Source organism: Amblyomma americanum, chromosome 3 (genome assembly GCF_052857255.1).
Source record: "Amblyomma americanum isolate KBUSLIRL-KWMA chromosome 3, ASM5285725v1, whole genome shotgun sequence".
In the NCBI taxonomy this organism is placed as follows: domain Eukaryota; kingdom Metazoa; phylum Arthropoda; class Arachnida; order Ixodida; family Ixodidae; genus Amblyomma; species Amblyomma americanum.
The window spans coordinates 181677630-181683691 of record NC_135499.1 but is presented as its reverse complement, the minus strand read 5'-3'; the positions used below and the strand labels follow the sequence as shown (position 1 = coordinate 181683691).

The 6062-nt window shown below is 53.7% G+C and overlaps 1 protein-coding gene across 2 annotated transcripts in view; it reads right to left on the bottom strand.

Annotated features, from left to right (window-relative positions):
* The window catches only part of LOC144125568 (elongation factor-like GTPase 1), a 128915-nt gene that overhangs the window by 75599 nt on the left and 47254 nt on the right, over positions 1-6062 (bottom strand). The gene's annotated exons all lie outside the window — the stretch shown is intronic.

The window sequence follows — 6062 nt, the reverse complement described above, 5'->3', positions numbered from 1 at the left end:
GTGCTGCCCAGGTCCGTTTCAGCCGCCAAACAGAGGGAAGGAGGGAGGGACGCGCGCACTCGCCGATCATCGGAACAGAGGCGAATGGGGAAACGACGCTTGCCCCCTGGCCGCAGCCGACGGTTAACCGAAAACCGCACCCCGAACAGATGGGACGCGCGACAGGGTCAAGGCTGAGCCGAGCGAAGGCAAACACGCATCGACCGCAGCAAAGGGGTCCGGTGATGTTCGGTTCCAAGGCCCGAAACACCTCGTCGAAGCTGGAGCTTGCTTCCTTCCTGGCAATGACGCGTGGCTTCGTCATGCACCGCCAGCGTTGCCAGTCCCTTCAAGATGAGATGAGCTATCATTACTTGGTGTGACGATTCCCCAAGGAAGCAGACGCCAAGGACACCGCAGGCGCCTTCTCAGCGGCACCCAGCTGCACGGGGGAAAGGGAAAAGATAATAAACGCTTCCCCGCTTTTCAAGGAGAGGGGCCAGTCTGACTCCCGCCAGGGCACGTCGGTGACCCGTTCCGGCATTCGCTTCTATGCTCACCCCCTTACAATACTATAACACTTGGCTTAAAAGAAACATCCTGGCTTCCATACATTGGACATATAGGCCGTATAGGTGCATCGTACTCCGCGTTGTACTTTTAGTGATATGTGCCCTCTAGCACTGAGGATGAACATCACCGGACACAGCTTGCGTGTTAAGAGGCGCTGCACAGTCGGCTGAAAGAATTTCCTTACGACCCTGGCCCAGAAGCGAGAGAGGAGCGGCGTGAATTGTTCGCGCACGCAAGTGAAGACTGACTGGACGGGTGTTCTATTCCGCAGGCGGCGGGGGAAACTTCTCTCGCGACACCTGTGTTGTTCTAAAAACCACGCGACGACCGAGTGCATAACGGCATGCAGCGACGTTCGGCCGGCCTCAGACGTCGCGAATGCTGCGCCTTCGTCGGTTTACAGCGAGAGCTGTGTGTATCTTACGGTTCGTGAGGGGCCTGCCGAAGCAAAGCTTCAGCAGAGCCGGTCCGCAGCGCACGGCTGTTTTTTGAGTGACACGGTCCTCGACTCGTTGCTGTGATGCCATCAAATGTGCGTGCACTCTCCTCTCTCTTCTCACTACATAGTCACTTATCACGGCCCTCTTCCTTCTTCTTCTTCTCCTCCTCCTCCTCCTCCTCCTCCTCCTCCTCCTCCTCCTCCTCCTCCCCTTCCCTACTGCAGAGTAGCAGGCCAGATATCAATCTTTCTAGCCGAACCTCTCCGGCACCGTTTCATTAAATTTACATATCTTTGTCGGCGCCAGCTGGTCTGTCGTCAGGTGATGTCAGATGATGCCGCCTGTCAGGTGAAGTATGACGTCACAGCGCGGAGCAGCGGAGGCGCAACGCACCGGCTACCACATCAGCCTTCTCGAAGCCCCTCGGCCGCTGATGCCGATCCGTCTGCCGTCAGGCGTCGGCTACAGGGCTCGCGCTCGAGAGTATGCGCAACAATGAGGACGTCGCAAACGCCGGCGGGAGGAGGAGGCAGAAGGCGCCGCAGCAGCCAAACACTCCGCACTAAAGTTTCAAAGCGTGTAGATACTATGAACGTACCTTGGGCTTCCTCCTAAAGAAATTCCCGTTGCCTCGTTTTACAGCGAGAACTGTTTTGCGTTGCCCTTCCAGCGTGGTTACACGCAGTGCCCGCGACGAGTCGGAGCGCAGCTGGTATGGCGTCATCGCCAGCGGCCGAGGAGCAGCAGGTGGTGGAGCCAAGGTCGGCCGCAGATGGCGCGGCGCGCAGCATGACGTCACAGCGCGCAACTGCATTTATGTTAGTGCTATGGCCGATTCGCAGCAGACGGAAGAGGCCCGGGGCTCGCCGCCGTCGCCATTGTTAATCGCATTCTTAAGCACATTACTCAGTTCTCGCTGATTAATGCGCTGAGCCGCTAATCTTAGTTCCACAATGCTTTTCCTACTCTATTTCTCTTTTCCGGCGCCGTAGTAAGAAGCTTACAATCGTCCCTCACGCAGTGCTGAACGTCTTATCACACCATATGCAATGAAACGAGGGAATACTACAGATGAGGACGAAATTAGCACGGAGCCCCTGCATTACTGAATGCTAAAGAGTCAACGGCATATGCGCCGCGGGGGGGGGGGGGGGGGGGGGGGGGGGGCTCTGTAGTGCACCACGGCGCCCGGGCAACTGATTCCGTGCGCGCACGGCCTCAGGAGTGTCCCGCGCGAAACACGTGTGAAATGCACGGCCCCACGCTCGCAACGGGAGCACCGCGCTAACCTATCGAGCGCGCAATCTTCATCGTAGACCCCAACTATACACAGTGCCGCGCCTTAATGTAGTACACCCTTCGCCGCTTTCCCAACGAGTACACAGTCGCGCCACGTTCGGCGATGTAAAATTAGGGGAACACAGAAGGGCTGCTGGTTATCAGTTGAGGCGACTGCCGGCCGTTCATTTGCCGGCACGTATGAGTAGCGTGGGACCGTTGCTGGTCGTTTGCATACCGGTCAACGCCTCGCGGCGTCGCTACTTTGAGAACGGGTTGAGCTCGGCGCCTTCAATGAAAGCTGCCTCTGTATATACACGCGCGCCAGAGAGACGTTACTGTTGACCCCGCTTCGCACTCGCAACTAGGCCGCCGATGCGAAGGAAGATAAAAAAAAAAAGGGGGGCGGCCATAAAACAGCGGAAGCACCCTTAAGGCATTAGCCCATCGGAGATGCGCGGTGCTATTGTTGAAGGGGCGAGAAAAGCAATGGCAGCAGCAGCAGCAACAATCCAGTGTGCGACAACATCAGCTCACTGCAGGCGTCGGAAGAAGGTCGGCGATATAGATATAAGGGGTTCTGAGCGCTGGCGAGCCGTTGTGTACGCAAGGCAACGGACACAACGTGTGGAAGCAGCGTTCGGGGCGTCGCAGATGCGCACAGGACGTAGCACAGTTAATCCATGCCATCAGGTCATTTCCTTCGGCAGCGGCATTCAGACACACCAAGTATGTGAGGGCAGGACGAAGGGTGTCGCACCACGCGAGAAGTGACCATGACAGCACCATGATGAGAGGGCAATTTTTTCTTTCTTTTTGCATTCCCCTGACCCGTGGCCTCTCTTTCTCCACCCCGTGTGTGGTACGGGCAGGGCGAAATTATTTGTATTCCTTTTTAATTCGCGCGCGCATGTGCGTGCGTGCGTGCGTGCGTAAAGGGTCCTTCCTCCAGAGGTATTTTCCGGCGGGTGCATCTCCAGACACCCGCCACTAAAAATGACCTATCCAGCGACCTCACCCTGCAGAAGACTCCACCCATCAGAAGCCCACGCAGCACCGGCACGAAAAAGCAACTGTGCAATTTAATTAAAAAATTCGAATACTCAATGGAAAGGCGATCAGTGCAAAAGAGAAATTTGTGACCAAAACTGTTAACGCAGATTTATCGCATCACGTCGTTTGGTCACCTGTGCATTGCTTTATTTTTCGAAGGTCTTTGCTAAAATTTAGTCCTCCAAAATTCCCGATACGATTAGGAAGGCTCACGCGCAGAGGTCGAGCGCGAACGTGTGTCACAGCGACTATAGCTTTTGCGGTGAGGGGCCCGAGTTAAACCATAACACACAGAACTTTTTCGTGCACGGAGTGGATGATGTTTGTTGATTACTTTGAACTAAAACAGCCCTCTCTTACTACACACATTTAGAGTTTCAAGTCTTTCCACACCGCAAAATAATGAATTGCTAGGCGCATTCTATATACCTCTTCTCGGAGCGGCGCACATCGATCACAAGGGAGCCCCACACGTGTTTTCAGTGGAACACCACTACAGGGTTTTTTTTTTTTTCCTTCATTCAAACCTCGCAGCGCTTCTCTCTCTTGTAGCCATCTCAGAGATGTCTTTCTTTAACATTACAGTGACGCTAATCAGTCGCACCCTTCCTAGTTAAGCCGAAAAGAACACATGTTGTGATTAACTTAAAAATAAAGGCGGTGTGTGAGGCCCTACTCCAAGAGCATTTGCCCCGTACGTTGCAGTCTCTGTGTACCTTCATCAATCACGTATCTTGCGTGGCTAAAACGGTTGGCCTAGAATCAGTCGCACACTTCTCAAGGTATAGAGAGGAATTTTCCGGCAATAGGTACAAATGACGCGTGGAACAGAGACGACTACGACAGCTGAGTGAAATCCAGGCCGTTTCATCGCTAGATTTTTAAGCTAAGTTAGAAGGTGGCCATAAACGTAAAGCACGTGCTGCCATTGCTTCGACGGGGTAGTTTCTACGCCTAATTCGCAACCAGACGAATCTAGTTCTTTCGTAATGCCACGCGGATCGCACTCAGCTCTCACGCACGCACGCACAAAGCGAAATAAGTCCTTCTATGTTGTCAGCATTCCGCGCGGCACGGTCTCCGCCCTCGAATGCATAATGATGCATGCAAAGCGGTGTATCTCGAGTACGCGTGCTCTGAGCGTGAACAGAGACGATCACAGTAGAATACGCTGTCACGCCCCCGTTCGTGAGCACGGGCTGCTGTCACATGCAATACGCGGGGTCGCTAAAACCAGGTCATACGGGTCCGCAATACCCGTGACAAAAGCTATGCACACGACACGTGTACCAGGATCAGCTGTGCGTATTATTGCGTGTCAGGTAACGTGCAGACAGATGAGACCACAGGAACGGAGCAATAGCTTACAGTAGGAAGCGAGACACTGGAGGAGGTGAGGGACTACATCTATATAGGTCAAGTAATAGCCGCAGATGTCGAGAAAGAAATACACAGGAGCATAAGAAAGGAGCGGAGTGAACTTTGCAAGCACTCTCGGGCTACGAATATGAACTCATCAGTATCCCTTACAGTTGTATCTTGCGGTGAAATTAAATGGCGTACAGCGCAGCAGGGGGCATATTACGAAGAGAGAAAGGGGAAACGTGGATTAAAAAAAAAAAACGAACGCGAGTTAGTGATATCCTAGCCGAGATGAACAAGGAAAAATGGGAACGGGCAGGGCATGTGATACAAAGAGTGTGTAACCGATGGTCGCTCAGTGTAATGGATCGGATACCTAGAGGGGTCAACCATCTGGCGCAGAACAGGGCTTATTAGAACACAGTGGGAGAGGCCTCTATTTAGCAGGGGACGCAGCCGGACAATCTTTTAATGAAGTGAAAAATTTCACCGCAGCCGGAAGTGGAACAAGGTATGAACTGCCAGAAGCGCTTCCACACACACACACAAAAGAAGCCCCAATATGAGTGAGACGTGGCCAGGATCTCGTAACCAAAGCAGGAAATGTCAGCGCGGGACATCTGCAGCTTTCTTACTGTGTGCCCTCCCTTGAAGCTGAAACCAGACGTAGCCGGCATACGTGGAAAAGAACAGGAAAAGCGACTGGACCTCTTGGATCCGACGAAAAAATAACGGAAAGAAGACAGGACCAAGACGACTTCTATCCACGTAGAGAGAGAGAGAGAGAGAGAGAGAAATGAAGAAGGTAAATAGCTGGATCGCAAAAAAATTCTCCGCGCCTTCTACGGACAACAAAGGCAAGTATATTATGCGCAAGGGCCCAGCCCAAATGACACGCCTGCCCACCCCCGTATCAAGTCGAATACAGTTCTATACCGCCACGCATGCTTCCCACGTCGACGTCTCGCTCAAGTGGAATTCCGCGCGAAATAACACCACCGACTGGAATTCCGCGCGAAATTACGGAACCGCCTTCTCGGTCCGAGCGCCTTCGGCAATACGAACAGCACGAAAAACAAAACAAAAGATAAGAACGACCTGGCCGATTCTCGAAACCCTATTACACATCAACGGCTACATGGACGACGAGGAAACGCGTTGCCCGGAAATAGATCATTGGGACCTGTCAGCCACCGGGCTGACTCGCACGTATCCGCGCTGCCGCAGTGGCAGCATCGCGTGCATTCTCACCCGCGCGACGGCACGTGAGGGAGGCGAAAGGGGTCTCTGTCGACGGCGTCGTAATGAGGCGCGCCAACACAAAACGGGTCAAGTTCGGCGGCTGGCTCGTGCGAACGCGTTGGCGCGCGCGTGCGG